The 19,171-nt window shown below is 44.5% G+C and overlaps 1 protein-coding gene across 1 annotated transcript in view; it reads right to left on the bottom strand.

Moving 5' to 3' along the window:
* LOC111144616 (chondroitin sulfate N-acetylgalactosaminyltransferase 1) overlaps positions 1–19,171 on the bottom strand; it is a 323,544-nt gene that overhangs the window by 295,026 nt on the left and 9,347 nt on the right. The window lies entirely within an intron of this gene.

Raw genomic sequence — 19,171 nt, 5'->3', positions numbered from 1 at the left:
CCCTGTTCCAGGCGGCCAGTTCCTGCCTCTTTGCTGTGATGTCCCACACTCTGCACAACTATGAAAGGATAAACGAACAGCATGTGGCGTCTCTGATGTGCCTGGCACTGGTGGGCCGACCACTTTCAAATATTACTTCATTGACTCTGCCCAAGAGCCCCGAATATGGTATCAGCTCTACTTTACCAGTGGGGAAGCTATGTGCCCTATCACAGAGATGATACAGTGGTGAAGCCAGGTTAGAATCGGAGCTATTCAACTTCAAAACTCACACTCCTTCCTTTATACTCCAGCCGGCCTCACAGGACGGGAAAGAGGACGGATGCACCGAGAAGATTTCAGCTGCCAGTGCCATGGGACCGAGGAAAGGTTGTGACGGCACTTTGTCAATTCATACTGCCTACCTCTATCACTCAACAAGCTGTTCCTGAAAATTCTTTCCTCCTGTTCTCCGAGGGCCCAAATGGCCCTGGAGTGCTTCTACCAAACTACCAAACTGAGCATATCCTTGAGACATGCCCCACAAAGCCCTTCCTCGGGTGACATTGAGGGCAAGGTCAGAAAACAGGGCCAGGGCTGGATTAAAGGGTATGTTGCCCTACAATCTGATTAAATGCCAATGAGACAGGGATATCTCTTCAGGAAAGACGTTAACCCTTTTTTAGATCTTAGGAAGAGAACTTAAACCAAGTCTCTGCACTCCGACCACTGCCATCAAAACACAGAAGCACCACCCACTGCATTTTTTTAAATTACCTTCCTGGCCAAAATGGTACCAAGAAAGAAACAAATTGCACAGATGGACAATTTCCATCACCTCACTAAAGATGGGTGACCATCTCACTGAGATCCCAAAATGCACAAGTAGCAGCACAGGTGGGATATTCAAAATGGTGCAGAGGGCAGAGCTCGACAGGGAGCACCCCAGCTGTGGCTGTGAACAATGAACCCAATAACCATAACTGACTTCCACACAAGCTACAGAGGTGGGCCCTGTCCATGCATAACATTCAAACGCATCATCATGAAGAAGCACCGTCATGATTTTCCCCTGCCAACAAAAACTATGTTTAAGAAACAGCCTAGAATGTTCTCTCTTCCTCCTGTCTCCCAACGGCCTATCCCGTCACTCTTAGGAAAGCTCACCTGCTTGGTCCCCATCGATTCTAATAGCTGCCTGATCCTGAATTCCCCAATTCTCCTTTATCACTAAGTTCCCAGTTGGTGCTGGTTTGTGAGATCCTAAGCCATTCCACGAGGAAGTGCCTCTGGACTCTATCAGAAGTACACAGAGCCATTGTACAATTCCTGCTTTCAAGAAGGGGAACCATGCTGAATAGAAAGGAAGAATGAGCCACATAATGAGCCCAAAGAGATTTGGGGAGCACAAAAGAGAGAGTGGCAGGGAGGGAAATTCATGAAAGCCTGCAGGTAAGAGGTAGCGGCATTTCAATGGGCTTTAGATGCTGAGTTGGATTTCCCTTGAAGAAAATTTTGTGAAGAGGGATGAAGATTTAGTAGATATATAAGCTGAATTGGGCCCCCCTCAAAAAAGATATGTGGAAGCCCTAACCCCAGTACCTCAGAATGTGACCTTATTTGGAGAGAGGGTTGTCGCAGATGTAATGAAAAAGGTCAACCGGAGCAGGGTGGGCCCTTAGTTCAACAGAACTGGTGCCCTTCAAAGAAGACAACCCTGTGAAGATAGGGACACACGGGAGAACGCCAGGTGACAATCGTCTGAGAGTGGAGACACACAACCACGAGCCAAGGAGCACCAAGGGGAGCTGGCAAAACATCAGACTCTCTGAAGAGGCGAGGGAGGACGCTCCCCTCCAGGTTCCAGAGGGAGCATGGCCTGGCCCACACCTCGATTTTAACCTTCAGCCTTCCAACCAAGACAAAACAGTTCTGTTTTTAAGCCACCCAGTGTGTGGGACTCTGTTGTGACACCCCTAAGAAACTAATACAGTAGGTGACTGGAAGAAAGAGAAAAAACAAGATGTGGTGAAAGGCAACCACTGAAGATATTTTTTTTAAAATCTTCCTGTAACTTGCAGAAGACCTACGCCCTACTTTCCTCTGATGAGAATGACTCCACCTCGACATCCTCCCCTTTACCTCCACAGGGCTCTCTGTCTTCACCTCCCTTCCTTTTAGCTTGTCTTTAAATAAAGGAGCTGTTTCTCCTTTCGAAGTCTAGATCTGCCGCCTTGCTTTAATTACTTTAATCCAAGGACTTCCCATTCATTGTTTCTATATTTTACTCCAATTTTTTCCCACTTTGACCACCCGCTGGGTAAACCACAGATTTCCTGCAATCCCACCTCCCCCCTTCCCGCTCCCCTCCTGACCTCTCATCTGTTCTACTTAAAAGAAGCCTAGGGTAGGGGCACCTGGGTGGCTCAGTTGGTCTTCTGACTTTTGATTTCAGCTCAGGTCAGGACCTTAGTGTCCTGAGATCAAACCCTACATTGGGCTCTGTACTCAGTGGGGAGCCTGCTTCTCTCTCCCTCTTTCTCTGCCCTTCCCCCTCCCTTGGTGCTCTCTCTCCAATAAATAAATTTTTTTAAAAATAAAAATAAAAATAAAAGCAGCATAGGGTAGACTCCTCTGCTTTCTCATCACCCATTCACAACTTTTCATTCAGATGACCTCTCTGAACCTGCCTATGGAAGCTATTATGGAAGGATGCTAATTAGTCTGCCTGGTCACGGAGTCCTACAGACACCATCATTGTCACTCTCCACAAATTCTTTGCGTTGCTTCACACTAGTGCCCACCTTCTCCCTGCATGAAATGCCCTCTTCTTCTGGCTCCTGGAAGAACACATTCCTCTAGTTCTCCACTCACCTCCCTGACTCTCCTTTTCTGTTTCCTGCCTGGGTCAAGACCCTCTCAGAGCTCCTTTCATACCTAGGAAAGTAGCACCGTACTTCGTACTGACCCCTATCATAGCAATTCTTAGTATTTGCCCTAGGGTTATCTTCAATCAATCACAGCTTACCTCTGAATACTTTACTCTGTTCCACATGTAGGGTAAGAGCCTTACTGTGGTATATTCCTAATTCCTCACTCCCTTTACTTGGGCTATTGTTTTCATACATATGAAAAAGTAGGTTATGGACTCCAGGGTGGCTCAGTCGGTTAACCGTCTGACTCTGGATTTCAGCTCAGGTCATGATCTCAGGGGTGTGGGATCGAGCCCCACCTTGGGCTCTGCGCTCAGTGGGAAATCTGCTTCATACTATGTATTTCCCTCTCCTTCTGCCCCTCCCCCTCCCTTATGCTTTTGCATGTTCTCCCTCTCAAATAAATAGATAAGTCTTTTAAAAAAATTAAAACTAGGTCAGAAATATACAACACAGTATGGCTATTTTGCTTTGGACAATGTTCTTTTAGAGTCAAAAATAAGAAAAATTGAATTTTACTTTACCTTTATTTATTTCATATAAAGTGTTCATTTCTCTGTATAGATCCAAAATTCTGTCTGGTATCATAATCCCACTGCCTAAAGACCTTTCTTTTTTTTTTTTTTTTTTAAGATTACTTATTTATTTATTTGATAAACAAAAATCACAAGTAGGCAGAGAGGCAGGCAGAGAGAGAGGAGGAAGCAGGCTCCCCGCTGAGCAGAGGGCCCCATGTGGGGCTCAATCCCAGGACCCTGAGATCATGACCTGAGCCGAAGGCAGAGGCTTTAACCACTGAGCCACCCAGGTGCCCCTAAAGACCTTTCTTTAACATTTCTTGCAGAGTCGGTATGCTAGCAATGAATTTCCAGTTTTTGTTTGAGGAAATCTCTCATTCTCTTTCATTTTTGAAATAGATTTTCACCAGGCATGGAATTCTGGGTTGACAGCTCTTTGCTTTTAGCACTTTAAAAATGTCACTTCATTATATTCTAATTTGCATAGTTTCTGAACAGGGGTCTGCTATAATTTTTATTTTTGTTCCTCTATAATGTGTCATTTTTCCTCTGGCTGCCTATAAGATCTTCTCCTTTTATTGTTTTTGGTTTTGTTTATAACTGTATGAATATTATTTGCCTCCATGTGTTTTGTTTTGGAGTATTTATCCTGCCTGGTATAATCTGAGCTTCTTGGGTCTGTGATTTGGTGTCACTAACTTTGCGAACTTCTCAGCCATTATTTTTTCAAATATTTATTGCCCTCCCCACTCTGGCTCTCACCTCTCCTTCTGGCATTCCAATAAAGTATTTGTTAGACTGTCCAATACCATCCCACAGCTCTCGGATGTTCTGTTCTCTGTTTTCTTCTCTTGTTGGTTTTACTTATTTCTTTTACTTTTTCTTTTCTCCCTCTGTGTTTCAGTTTGGTTAATTTCTATGGCCCCATCTGATCTTGCCCATTTTCCATCTCTTCTATCAGAGCACTTAGCCTATTTAATCACAGTCATCCTAAACTCCCTGCCGGGGAGCCTGAGTGGCTCAGTTGGTTGAGTGTCCAACTCTTGGTTTAGGGTCAGCTCATGATCTCATGGGTCAGGAGATCAAGCCCCATGTTAGGCTTAGCACTGGGGTGGGAGGAGGGGACAGAATCTGGTTGAAGAGTCTTTCTCTCTGCCCCTTCCCACCCTGGCACATACTTTCCCTCTATCTCTCTCTCTCAAATAAATAAATCTAGAAATAAACAAACTAAATAAATAAGCACCCTGCCAGATAGTTCCAACATCTATAATATATCCAGTCTGGTTCTAATGAATGCTTTGTCTCCTGGTTTTTGCATTTATAGGTTTTTGTTTTCTTGCTCTTCATATGCCTCGTAATTTTTTATTGAAAGTTGGACATCTTAGATAAGAGTAGAGACTGAGGTAAATATTTTCTTCATGCCTGGAAATGAATTACGCCTTTCCTTCTGCCAGGAATTTTTTTTTTTTTTTAAAGATTTATTTATTTATTTATTTGACAGACAGATCACAAGTAGGCAGAGAGGCAGGCAGAGAGAGAGGAGGAAGCAGGCTCCCTGCTGAGCAGAGAGCCCGATGTGGGGCTCGATCTCAGGACCCTGAGACCATGACCTGAGCCGAAAGCAGAGGCTTTAACCCACTGAGCCACCCAGGCGCCCCTTCTGCCAGGAATTTAGTGTAAGGGTTTGAACTAATCTAATTGGGAGCTGGGCTAGCTTTGAAGTGTGTTGTCGCTGTGGCAATCCTCAGTGACCCACAGACTAGTGACACCCTGAGTTCGGGGTAAGGGTGAACACCAGAGTCTATTTGTTTTCCAATGACTGCTGCACCCTTGGCCTTAAGTCTTTTCTTTTTGCCATCTCTCAGGGAAAGTCTGTCTCTTGCCAATCAGTTGCTACTCTGTGCTTGCTGGCCTGGTGGTAAAGCGTGTGAGGGAGAGGGTGACCTCTGTTGTTCTGATTAACCCCCAGCATTAGGCAGGTACTCTATCCCTGGATCTTAGGGAGGATGGCCTCCCTGGTGATCCTGCCCATCCTTAGGTAATCCTGCCCTCTCCCAAATTCATAGTCCTGAATCCAGTATGTCATTTTGCCCCTCCCCCCACAGTTCAGATTTTTTTTTTTTCCTGTTTTCTTCCCCAGCTACAGAAAGAGTTCACCAGTGCCCAAAAGATGATGGTGTTTATTGCCTCCCTCACAAAGCAAAGCTTCTGTTCTACAGGGAAGGTACAAAAGAAAATCAGGGCAAAGTTTCTTGACCTTCCCAGAGGAGCTGCTTTTTCTCCCCCTGGCTCTGCCCTACAGAGAACACTTTCTCAGCCTTTCCTCTGAGGGACTGGTCTTGCTCATGGAGAAAAGCCTGCGAGCAGGTACAGATACCATCTTGTATTTGCAACCCCAGGGCTTCACTCCCTTTCTCCAGGACACGCGCAGCCAGCCTTCATCATTCTCCAGGCGCCCTGGACGAACTCTCCTAGCCAGTCTCCAGCAGCGGCTCACGAAGTGCCTTAGTGCTTCTGTCCCACGCCTCCCTGCCGACGCCCGCGTCTCACTACGTTCTGGGGCTTGCACCTTCAGCACTCTCTTTGGTTCAAGAACAGCTGTTAACTTGCTCTTTGTCCAGCACTGTAAAGACGAGAACAAAGTGCTTTCCGGCTTTTTCCATCCTTCTGCGTCTTCAGCTGGAAAATGCAACAGCTCTTTGCATTTTCAACCTATTCCCTCCACCAAGAATGACCCTCCCACCCCTCACTGTATGTATCTGCACCATGCCGATATTGGGATTTTTGTATAATTATCCTCTTAAGAAAGAACTGCTTTTGACCGAGAAGAGGAACAGCAGGAGCTTTTACTGAGTCCCAAACACAGTGCTCGGTGCTTTTGCATTTTCTAATTTAAGCTGCATAACGTAAACAGCACGTATGTTATGAACCCAATCTGCGACATGAAGGAACGGAAACTCCGTAACCTGCAGGTCACATGACTGATGAGTGGCAAAGCTGAGATTCCCCAGTCCAGCCGTCCAAAGGCTGTTCCCACCTAACAGCACAGCCTCGCTGTCTTGGGGCCCGGGGGACAGGGGCGGGGGTTGACAGCCTGTGTGGAGATTGCACAGTGATTCTGTTCACAGCGGACACTGAGGCCTTGTAGAATCATACAGCATGAACCACTTGACATAAACTCTTGTGACCATAAAGAGGGAGTGTCATAAGGCTTGGGTGGGGGCTGGGAGCCGCCTGCTGAAATGTCCGCCCTCTTTCCGGAAAGACTGTCACAGAAACACAGCCTGTCGTCCAGACCCTCGGGGTCCATTGTTGCTGCCAGGCCTCCAAACTTGGGCCTCGCAGGCAGCAGGGAGGGAGAGGACACCTGCCGAGTGGCCAATGAAGGCCATTGTACCACCAACTAGAGAGGAAGTCTGTGCAGGACTGAGCTTTCCTTTCCCCCTGCTCACAGGGCGCAACCAGGCTCATGAAGTAGCTAATGAGCAACTTCCATTTCCTCGGAGGAAGCCACAGCCTTATCTCATCCGGGACAGGTTCAAGGTAAAGTTACCTGGTGTGACAGAAGGAGGGAGTGCAAATTTACTATGTCACTGCTTCCAAGGCCTGTGTAACAATGGATTGTTACTTTCCTTCTCACAACTGCAGAAAACCTCTTCTAGGGGGGGGTCACAGAGACATAGAACAATAGGAGATTACTGACAATGTGGCAGCGCAATGACCTTTCAAGCCTCAAGGCTATGAGTTCACTGCCAGATCCCCAGACTCTGTGTGTATAGTGTATGGGTTTTAACAAACGCAGTAAGTCATCTAATCAGCACAGATTACATGACCACAGTAAAAAACAGTTCCACTATTCCAAAAAGTCTCTCATGCCTCTTCTTTGCGCCATTTTGGGATTAGGGTAACATCAAACAGCTAGCATGCTCCAGGTCCCAGAACCCCATTCCCTACGTTCCTGATCGGGACCAAGTTAGCACCAATCCCAGCTTGGTCATTCAGGAACCGTGAACCCATATTATATTCCTATAGGCTCTTTTTGTCAAGGCAAGAGACCACTTCTAATTTCTCACACTTTAACTCCAAAAGCGTTCCCTGATCTAGCCTTGAGCGTTGCTACATGGCCGGCACCAAATATCCCTGTGGCCAAGGAGCTTATAACAGGCCCTGCCCCGTCCACCCCGCCACAGCCTGGAGTGTGATGGGCTAGGGCTCCACAAACTCTCTCCCCGGAGATCGAGAGTTCAGTGACGACAGTCCCCATTTTGGATGCCTGAAAGGTTCAAAACATAAAAGGCTTTCATTTCTCATCCATTTTCCTGTTTACGAAGTGGAAGCCAAATACTGAAGCAGCAGCAAATGGGTACGACCCCCATGCTGGGAGCACAGTTCCTGTGCTTCGGTCACTGGACATGCGTCTGTGTTTTTAAAATCATCTAATTGAACACATTCTCTTTTCTTGTTCCTTGCCATCAGGGCACTGTTTTTATTTTATATGAGCTGATAATTATCATATGCCATGTTTTCCCATCATGAACACTTAGTAATTTTCAGAAACACTGCTTTGATCATGTCACTTCCCTGCCCCCAAACACTTGACAGTTTGCCGTTGTTTACCTGATAGAGTCCAAGCCATTTAGCCATTCCTAAATTTGCCCACATTGCCTTCCATGATGCACCCACACAGAGCTCTGCTCTGATTAAACAGGACTTATTTTTTCCAAACTACCCCTGCCTCTTCTGCAAGTGTCACCACCCCCACAAAACTCTCAGGCCAAGAATAGGAAGGAACTGCCTCCCTCACTAGGCTTTCTAAAACCCAAACTCTTCATCAGCCTACGCCACCTTGAGCTGTTATGGCTGTTGTCAGGTTTCCTCTCACCCTGCAAGATCTCCCAGGATCAGAAGGAGTCGAGCTTCTCAGGAGGAACTGTCTTTGCCTTATGGACACTGTGAACTGTGCAAGGAATTCTTGGCCTCTTACCTGCTGACTGCGAAAAAGCAGAGAGCTTAATTTGTCTCCTACTTCTAGCAAAATATACAGGACTTTATGGCATGTATTTTGTATACTAACTGAAACTTCAGCCCTCACTCAAATCATAGGTCCCTACCCTTATTTTTTTCTTTGACTCATTTGTCTTTCTAACTTGTATTTATTTTATCTTTCTACGTGCATATTTGGTTTTGGAGGGAGGATGAGAATGTGTGAGAGTGAGTGGAATTCATTCCTGACCGTGCCTGGCACAGACATCCTACATTCTCCATGATACAAAGTTGGCAAGAGGCAGTTAAAATGCTGGTATTTGTCATCATATGAAGATACATCTGGAAGGGAGCACAATTTCCTCGGGTTGCTGCTGCTGTTATGACCAACAAGGATTCCTAAGGCACTTTAATCCTGTTGCAGTAAACACCACCAAAGTCCTGATATGGCCAAAAGTAAAAATTTCTCATTCCTTTATGGTATTTTCAGGAAAACTGCAAGAATATCTATACTTGCTAAAAACAGAACTACCCCACAACCGAGCAATTACACTACTAGGTATTTATCCAAAGGATACAACCATAATGATCTGAAGAGACAGTTTATTGTTTATAGCAGCAATGCCCACAATACCAAACTGTGGAAATAGCTGAGATGTCCATCAACAGATCAACGGATAAAGAAGATGTGGTATATATATACAATGGAATACTACTCAGCCATCAAAAAGAACGAAATCTTGCCATTTGCAACAACATGCATGGGATACTGGGTATTATGCTAAGCGAAATAAGTCAATTAGACAAAGACAAATACCGTATCACTTCACTTACATGTGAAATTTAAGAAACAAAACAGATGCACATGAGGGAAGGGAAGGAAAAATAAAATCAGATGTGATGTAACGAGCACTGGGTATTATATAAGATTGATGAATCGTTAACCTCTACCTTGGAAACTAATACATTATATGTTAATTAATTGAATTTAAGTTTTAAAAATATAGAAAACATAAGAAAATAAATAAACAAACAAATAAATAAAAGAGAGAGGGAGACAAACTATAACAGATTCTAAACTACAGGGAACAAACTGAGGGTTGCTGGAGGGGAGATGGGGGGGATGGGGTAATTGGGTAATGGGCATTAAGGAGGGCACTTGGTGTAATGAGCACTGGGTGTTATATGCAACTGATGAATCACTAAATTCTACTCCTCAAGACTAATAATGCACTATGTTAACTAAATTGAATTTAAATAAAAAGTTTTAAAGCAAAAAGAATATCCACACTTGCCAAAGCCCTATCAAAATTCCAAGGGCATTTTTCCCTGAAACAGAAAAAATATTCCTAAAAATTCATCCAGAACCTGGAAAGACACCAAATAGCTAAAGCAATCATAAGTAAGAAAAACAAAGGCATCATACTTCCTGATTTCAAACTATGTTACAAAGCTACAGTAATAATAGTAATAAAAGTACAGTATTGGCATAAAAATAAAGGCACAGATCAATGGAACAGAACAGAGAGCTCAGAAATAAACCCAAGCATAACAGTTAATGAGTTTTTGTCAAGGGTGTCAAGAATACACAATGAGGAAAGGCCCATCTCTTTAATAAATAGTGCTGGGGAAACTGGATATCCATATACAAAAGAATGAAATTAGACCCTTACCTAAACATAAAGATTAACTCAAAATGGGTTAGAGAATAAAACTTAATATCTAAACTATAAAACTTCTGAAATAAAGAAAACAATCCTATTCACAACAGTATCAAAAACAATAAAATACTTAAGAATAAATTTAACCAAGGAGGCAAAAGATTTGTGCTCTGAAAACTACAAGACTTTGACAAAAGAAATTGAAGAAGGCACAAATGGAGACAGCTCGTGTTCATAGATATGAAGAATTAATTCCATCTGTAGATTCAATGCAATCCCTATCCAAATTTCGATAGCACTTTTCATAGAAATGGAAAAAGTATCCTAAAATTTATGTGGAGCCAAAAAAGACCCAATCCTGAGAAAGAAGAACTAAGCCAGAAGCATCATACTTCCTGGTTTCAAACTATATTATAAAACTATAGTGATCAAAACAGTTTTGGCATAAAATGGACCAATGGAAGAGTATAGAGAGCCTAGAAATAAAGCCACATACATACAGTACATACAGACAATATTTATCAAAGGAGCCATGAATATTCAGTAGAGAAAGGATAACCACGTGAATGAGATTAGACTCCTATCTTACACCACTCACAAAAATTAATTTGAAATGGACAAAAGACTTAAATTTAAGACCTAAAACCATAAAACTCCTAGAAGAAAAAGGTGGGTTTTTTTTTAAGATTTTATTTATTTATCAGAGAGAGAGCACACGCACAAAGCAGGGGGAGCAGCAGGCAGAGGGAGGAGAGGCAGGCTCCCTACTGAGCAAGGAGCTGGATGCGGGGCTCGATCCCAGGAGCTTGGGATCATGACCTGAGCTGAAGGCAGACGCTTAACTGACTGAGCCACCCAGGTCTCCCAGAAGAAGAAAGCTTCTTGACTTTAGTCCTGGCAGCAATTCCCCAATATGACACCAAAAGCAAAGGCAACAAAAGCAAAAATAAACAAGTGGAATTATATCAAACTAAAAAGTTTCTGCACAACAAAGAAAACAATCAACAAAATGAAAAGGTTTGCAGAATGGGAGAAAATACCTGCAAACCATATATCTGATAAAGAGTTAATATCCAAAATATATAAGGAATTCTTATAATAGCAAAAATATAAATAACATGATTTAAAAATGGGTTTTATTCAGGTTTATTCAGAATAAACATTTTTCCAAACAACACACAAATGGTCAACAGGTACATGAAAAGATGCTCAGTATCACTCATCATCAGGGACGTGCAAATAAAAACCAAGAAGATATCGCCTTATATCTGTTAAGACGTCCACCATGAAAAAAACAGAGAGAACAAATTTTGGTGAGGATGTAAAGAAAAGAAAACTTTTGTATGCTATTGGTGGGGATGTACGCTGGTACAGCCATTATGAAAAGTAGAATGAAGGTTCCTCAAAAAATTAAAAAAACATATGATCCAGCAATCCCACATCTAGGTATATATCCAGAGAAAATAAGATCATGATCTCCTGAAGGTATCTGCATTGCAGACTTATTCACAATAGATGAGTGGACCAAAAAAATGTGGTATGTATTTTATATGTTTATATATATACATAATATTATATGTAAAAATATATTTATACATTATATATAAATACGTAAAATACACAGGCACTGGAATATTATTCAGCCATAAAAAAGCAGAAATCTCACCATTTGCAGCAGCACGGATGAACCTGGAGGTCATTTTACTAAGTGAAATAAGCCAAACAGAGAAAGACAAATATTATCTGGTATCACCTATATGTAGAATCAAAAACAAAACAAAATAAAACAAAAACCACTGGAATTTATATCATAGAAACAGAGTAGAAGAGTGGTTTCCAGGAGCTGGGATGGGGAGAAACAGGGAAGGGTTGGCCAAACAGAACACACTTCCAGTTATCAGAGGAGTAAGTTCTGAGGATAGAGCACGATGACTATAGTTCTTAATACCATACTATATCTCTGAAATCTGCCACAGGAATAGATCTCAGGCATTCTCACATGCACAAAAAGGTAATTATGTAAGGTGATAGATGTGAGTTAACCTGACTGTAGCAAGCTTTTCATAATGTATAGCTATATCAAATCAGCACACTGTACACTTTAAATGTATGACAATTTTATTTATCAACTATACCTCGGTAAAACTGGGGTCAGTAAAAGAAAAACTACAAGACAATGAATGCCAAAGTTTAACACTCAAAATACCCACTGAAGACGGTAAGAGCAGGCTTCAGCAAAAATCTCTGTCTTGGGGACGCCTGGGTGGCTCAGTTGGTTAAGCAGCTGCCTTCGGCTCGGGTCATGATCCCAGCGTCCTGGGATCGAGTCCCACATCGGGCTCCTTGCTCATCGGGGAGCCTGCTTCTCCCTCTGCCTGCCATTCTATCTGCCTGTGCTTGCTCTCTCTCCCTCTCTCTCTCTGACAAATAAATAAATAAAATCTTTAAAAAAAAAAAAAAATCTCTGTCTTGTTACCAAGTCTAGACCCTGTTCTTGCCTCTGGCTACACAGCTTCTTGTCTACAGTTAAAGCCACTCATTCCACAAATGTTTATTTGAGTTGTTTCTCTATGGGAGTGTGCCTGGCACTGTTAGCTGCCTACACTGTCTTCTTTCCTCTACCAACAGAACCCCGCTCAGCTCCACGCAGCCACGTAGCCTCCTCAGAAAACAAACAACTTCATTTCGCACACACTCTTGCAGCTAAGGGCATCCCGTTTCTGGCCAGTGAGATGTGAGCCGAAGCCTACTGGTTGAGGCCTTCCAGGAAAGTGCTCCTCTTCCTAAGAATGAGAAGCACACTCAGGTGGCCTATGTCTCTTGACCTCCCCATTCTTCTTCCTACTACCCGGAAGATGTAATGACAGGGGTCCAAGGGCCGTTCTGCCTGCGAGGGACAGAATAGAAGAACCGAAAGTCAGAGGACCAGGGACACAGAGGAGACACCACACCAAGTCCTGGGCCATTGCTTCTGAATGAGGAAAAGGAATCCCCACATTTCAATCCAGACTTTTAGGTCTTCTGTTACACGGAGCCAAACTCAGTTCCCCAAGTGATGCAGGGAGGTGGTGTGCTTGATGACAGAAAGAGAGATAAGTAAGACCCGATCCCAGCCCTCAGATGGTAATAATCTATCAAGGGAAGAAGCTCCGAGGAACCATCATCATACCAGACAGAATGTGACAAGCACAGGAGCCATAGCTGGGGCGCTAAAGAGAGTTCAGAGTGGGGAGAAATGGCTTCTAGCTAAAAGCATTGAAATTGGGCCACGTCACACTAAAATATCACATTTATCTCATCTGCAGAAACACCGTTCAATCCAAGAGAATAAATCTCTGCTGATGGGTCTGTACGCCTCTGAGCGTCTGAGGAGTATTTCCAAGTGGTGGCTCCCCTTCCACAGATAGGGCTGAGGACTGTGGCTGTGCCCAGCGTGGGCACAGGAATGTGTCGCTCTGACGCTCCCTCTCCACTCTCTCCCCTTCTCCCGTCCATTCACCCACTTTTTCTGAGAGTCCTAAATGCGAATTTTCAGAGCCTAGAGGGGAAAAACTTTCCTCCGTCCCTCTCTGACTGCCTCCGGTGCTGCTGGCTCATGCCCAAGAACACCCCAGCGGAGCAGCTCCTGAGGGAAGGATCTGGGTTGCAGGTTTTATACCAGCGCAACAACAGTTGGAGAAGCAATCTGAGCCTAAGGCCTGCACGGTGCAGAGGCCTTAGGCTCTCGGGGCTCATCTCCTCAGGAGCTAGACAGCCAGGACTTCCCCAAAAACAGACCGAGGGGTTGGCCACACTGTTTTCCAGATACCACACGGCCTGGGCCACAAAATAGGGGTCCTGAGGCACAGCAACCAAAATCTGCAGCCGGCCCTCTGCCTCCCTGCTGGAACATGGCCACTGGAAATGCCCCCCAGAGGGTTCTAGATTCAAGGCTGGCGGCCATGAACCACACGGGAGATGCCAGGGAGATGTCTCCCTGGCAGTAGCATCCGTGAGTCCTCCGTCTCCACGACCTGCACCCCCCACCAGAGCATGCTGGCCCGTCTCTCTCTCTTCGGCCCCAAGTCCCTGACTTATTTGTAATTCCAAAGGGGAATTACATCCCCACCTTTCATCCCCACACTGTGCTCTATCAGACCAGAAGTGGCTCTGTACTTCCTGCACACCCCCACGACCCTACCACTTCGTGTTCACACACTATTTTTTTTTTAAGATTTTTATTTATTTATTTATTTGACAGAGATCACAAGTAGGCAGAGAGGCAGACAGAGAGAGAGAAAGAGGAGGAAGCAGGCTCCCCGCCAAGCAGAGAGCCCAATGCGGGACTCGATCCCAGGACCCTGAGATCATGACCCGAGCCAAAGGCAGAGGCTTTAACCCACTGAGCCACCCAGGCACCCCATTCACACACTATTTTTTTTTTTTAAGATTTTATTTATTTATTTGTCAGAGAGAGAGGGAGAGAGAGCGAGTGCAGGCAGACAGAATGGCAGGCAGAGGCAGAGGGAGAAGCAGGCTCCCCGATGAGCAAGGAGCCCGACGTGGGACTCGATCCCAGGACGCTGGGATCATGACCTGAGCCGAAGGCAGCTGCCCAACCAACTGAGCCACCCAGGCGTCCCTCACACACTATTTTTAAAAGCACCACAGCCCACTGGGAATGGGCCATAAGTTCACCAGGCCAGGCCTGACAGAGGGCAATGTGAGAGGCATAAATCCCACCTCACCCTTGAAGCTGACGACTGTCGCTGGCTCTCACAGCCATCTTCCTCAGTCTGTACCTTTCTCTGGAGGCCCCTGGGGCTTCCTTGTAAACAACACCCTGGAGACCTCAACCCTGGTCCTCCAGATGCTCCAAGTTCACCAGCCTCTGCTTCTGCCTCCCCAACACCACACACACTAAAGGGTTCTAATCCAAAAACTAGGGAAAGCACCATTTTCACTCTGCAATCAGTAACCATGAAAATATTTTACCTTAAACACACAGGCCGTAACAAGTCAACAAAATTCTGTTTATCACCCAATAGGTTAAATTTGAAAAGAGCAATGTCTTCTTACTGCATCACATAGTCAAAAAATATCATGCGTTACATTGAAAACACATTTATATCTAATGAGCTGGACTACATATGCAAATTAAGATATGCTAATTGGCTTTAGCTGTTTCTTTTACATAAAGTCAGTATTTTTATGGATCATTAAATGTATCCCTTAGCATATTAATTTCAAAAGAAAAATTAATAACTATAAAAATAAATTCCCTGGCACAACCAATATAAAGATTTAAAACTAAAACTGTTGCTGTGATAGAGTATCTCTCTTCAGGCTGGCTCCCAACACACAGTAAGTCTTCAAGAAAAAATAAAGTTTGTACCAAATTCTTCTCTGTGTATGATTTAAAGCTGGGTGACCGAGTCTGGTTTAAGTGCTTACCTTAGAATCCTTACATTTCAAATGGTCTTGGGTAAGTATCTATTTAACTCTTTTTTTATAATCAGATGAGAAAAAGAACACAAAAGCCAAGAAGGCAGCAAAACGAACCAGGCCTCAAGGCCTGTTGGCTGCTCTCTCCCAGGAATGGACACAGCAGTGTGTGGGGCACAGAGAGGGGCTCAGCGAGCGTTCTTAGAGAAAGGGATGAATGAATGAGCTACTTGCAGTGACTTTTAGCTAATTAAATTTCTTAAACACTACTATGTACCAAGGACCCTAAAATGGAAGCGGTCTCCTCAATTCACAGATAAGAAAACTGAGGCCCAGCAAGCTCAAGTGATATGCCCAAGGTCGTGCTATAAGGGAGGGAGCCAAGATGCAAAAGCGGATGTGGCCACAAAACACCATCCACAGGTCACTGCCCTCTCCCCGTCACTCCCAGGGGCAGTTACTGGGGCAGTGTGCAGACATGAGTGTGGGACCACCGGGTACAGCCTGGCCAACCTTCCCACAGGAGGCTGCTCGGCTCTTAGAATTCAGCGCAGTCCAGAGACGTGGTGGGACACCGCCTTGCACACCCAGAAGTCCGAATAAAGCAGCAAGGGCAGAGCCCTCGAGTCCACAGAGCTGGCCATGATTGGAGCCCCAGTTCTTCTGCAGTGGGAAATGTGATCCCAGGGACCAGCGTATTTTCCCAAATAGCAAGATCTGTGACATGGGAAGCCAAGTAATCCTCAGAATGCTGCTGGGGAAACCAGGACAAGAGTGGGTGCGTTCATTGCAACCCATCTTTCCAGAGCAATTAGACTACAGATTTTGTTGGCTGTCACTACCTGCCACAAATCTGTGCTCTGGGGACAAAGTAGAGAGAGGCAGTTCCAGTGTCTGTCTTAAGAGTCTCCCTTTTCGGGCGCCTGGGTGGCTCAGTGGGTTAAGCCGCTGCCTTCGGCTCAGGTCATGATCTCAGGGTCCTGGGATCGAGTCCCGCGTCGGGCTCTCTGCTCAGCAGGGAGCCTGCTTCCTTCTCTCTCTCTGCCTGCCTCTCTGTCTACTTGTGATCTCTCTCTGTCAAATAAATAAATAAAATCTTAAAAAAAAAAAAAAAAAAGAGTCTCCCTTTTCAAGGTCTCCATCTGAGACCAAGCCTCTTCTATGCCCATGGGCTACATGTTAGCTGAAGTCCTGGGAACTCTTCACCTCTTTAAAGACACAGTTTTCTGGACTCTGACCTGAAGGCCCAACAGGTGGCTATCAAAATTTAAGACCAATTCTTATTTCCCTTATTTTCATGTTCTTATATTTGGGAGGACTTTAGCATAAGCCTATAAAACTGAAAACAACATCATACGTGTATGTGTTTAATATTTTCAACACACTAATGAAAAACAAGTTTGCCAATGACAAAAAACCCCGACCGTTAGCGCTCTGTATTAGCTACATGGTATGTCCCAGCATTTTCATGCTAACCAGCTACCAGCTAAAATTCTGGGAAAGAATACATGTTTATCTCAAACCTCAAAGGCAGGTGACTTTGGTGGTTCTCAGGTTAGCAAGAGTAAAAAAAATAATAATAAAATGGAATTTATAAAAACTAACCACCAACAAGTAGATGCTGCTGGGATACATGAGAGAGTGAACACAGGGCAGGAAGTCAGTCATGCTTCAAGGATACAGAGGTTATGACTATTAGCTCCTCCCACACCGTGTGACATTCTTTTTGGAGAAAGTGCCTCTTTTGAGAAGCTCATAATTAAGCTTAATGATGTGCCTTCACCATTTAATGATACTCCACATGAGAAAATTCTATAAACACTTTGGGAAATTCAAGTGGCTATATCATGATCTATAAACAGTCTTGGTCCCAAATTCTATTGAAAATAAAGACAGTTGGTTTGAAATAGAGCTCTGACCTATATAATTCCACTCTTAACCAAAGCGTCTCTCTTTAAAGGGTAAGAGGCTTTTTTCTATCCATAGAAGTACTAACATACTAACATTTATTTCAGGGAATGGGCTTTAAATATCCCATTTCTAAAACCCTACGATGTTCTGGCTTTGGGGTATATTTGTGCCTAAATTCCCCCCGCAACGTGGACATTCTGCGTGAAGCCTCCCTGGGGCTTCCCCATTTCCAGTGACCTGAGCAAGGCTCTGTGGCTGCTGTGACAAATCACCACCACCTTCGTGGCTTGAAACAACACAAATTGACTCTTTTACAGTTCTGTTGGTCAGAAGTCCAAAACAGGTCTCAGGGGGCTGAATCAATGTGTCAGCCAGGCTGCATTCCTTCTGGAACACAGGGAAGAATCCATTTCTTTCCCTTTTCCATTTCCAGAAGCCACCTTCTTTCTTTGGCTAGTGGCTCCTTTTTCCATCTTCAAAGCCAGCCAAGAGCTGCTTTAGTGTTTCTCCCGCTGCACCAGTCGAGTTCTGTTTTCCTCATCACATCTCCTTCTCTGACTATTTAAGACTAGTGATTACATGGGCCCCGCCCAGATAATCCAGAGCAATCTCCCGATCTCAAGGTCCTTAATCCTGATCACATCTGCAAAACTCTTTTTGCAGGAACATACTCACAGATTCCACAATGTGGCCACCTTTTGGAAGCTGTTTTTCTGCCTACTGCGATAGCCTCAAACAATAAATACGACTGAGAATATGCAATGAAGGTGTAGGGAGTTCAAAACAAGGCACAGATATAAACTATCCTGTTCAGGTTCCACAGCCTTGTGGGCTGTATGTGTGTTGTGCCTGTGTCACGACCTTTCAGGGAGGTCCAAGGAATGGCATGGGCCGGGGGTGAATGAAGGGGGGAGGGTGCTCCACATACCCTTTTTCAGATCTCCAGGCTCACCCTCTGTAAGCTGGGAGCTTTACCCACAGCCTGTCTCCGACCTCTGGGGCCTCTGACGGGGTTTCCTTATGGTCGTCTGACACATAAACTCCAACCTTGCTTTTGCCCATCCCTCCATCAACTTACGACTGCTGCTGTTTAATTTGACCCTGATTTCATTCTTACCCAATAAGCACCTCAGACCCAGATCAAGCAGAATTTTCCTTGGACAGTCTGAGTTACTGTCCATTTTCAAAAGGGTGGAGAACTCCGAGGTGCTAATGCTTCCAGCCCTCATCTCCCCAGGGCAACAAACCCTCCACACCAGTTAGAGCTCCGGGTGAGTTCTCCCAAGCACAGCTATCAGAATCCTTGCCTGTCGGCTGCCCAAAAAACAAAAGAGTCTCCAGCATGGCCTCAGAAGGCAGCTCAATAAATAAGACAGACCCCAAGACAAGCCACCAATAGACCTGGATTTTTTTCAAAGACTCTGTGGCCATTAGGGAAAGTCATGGGGCCTCAAATTTCTCAACAAAAATGTTAGTAATCCTGCCTGAATTGCCTATGTGTTAGAAAGCATATGGGGGCGCCTGGGTGGCTCCGTCGGTTAAGCATCCAACTCTCGATTTCAGCTCAGGACAAGATCTCAGGGTGATGAGACTGAGCCTCACATCAGGCTTCATTCTGGGCATGGAGTCTGCTTAAGATTTGCTCCCTCCCTTACCAAACCCCTCAAAAAGAAAAAAAAAAAAGAAGCAAATGAATGAGACATATTTGGATTTTTAAAAGTATTATAGGGACGCCTGGGTGGCTCAGTTGGTTAAGCAGCTG

Source organism: Enhydra lutris, unplaced genomic scaffold (assembly GCF_002288905.1).
Source record: "Enhydra lutris kenyoni isolate GAN:26980312 unplaced genomic scaffold, ASM228890v2 scaffoldscaffold11, whole genome shotgun sequence".
NCBI classification, from domain to species: Eukaryota; Metazoa; Chordata; class Mammalia; order Carnivora; family Mustelidae; genus Enhydra; species Enhydra lutris.
Note: the sequence above shows the minus strand (reverse complement) of the source record. Positions and strands in the feature narration are given on the sequence as shown.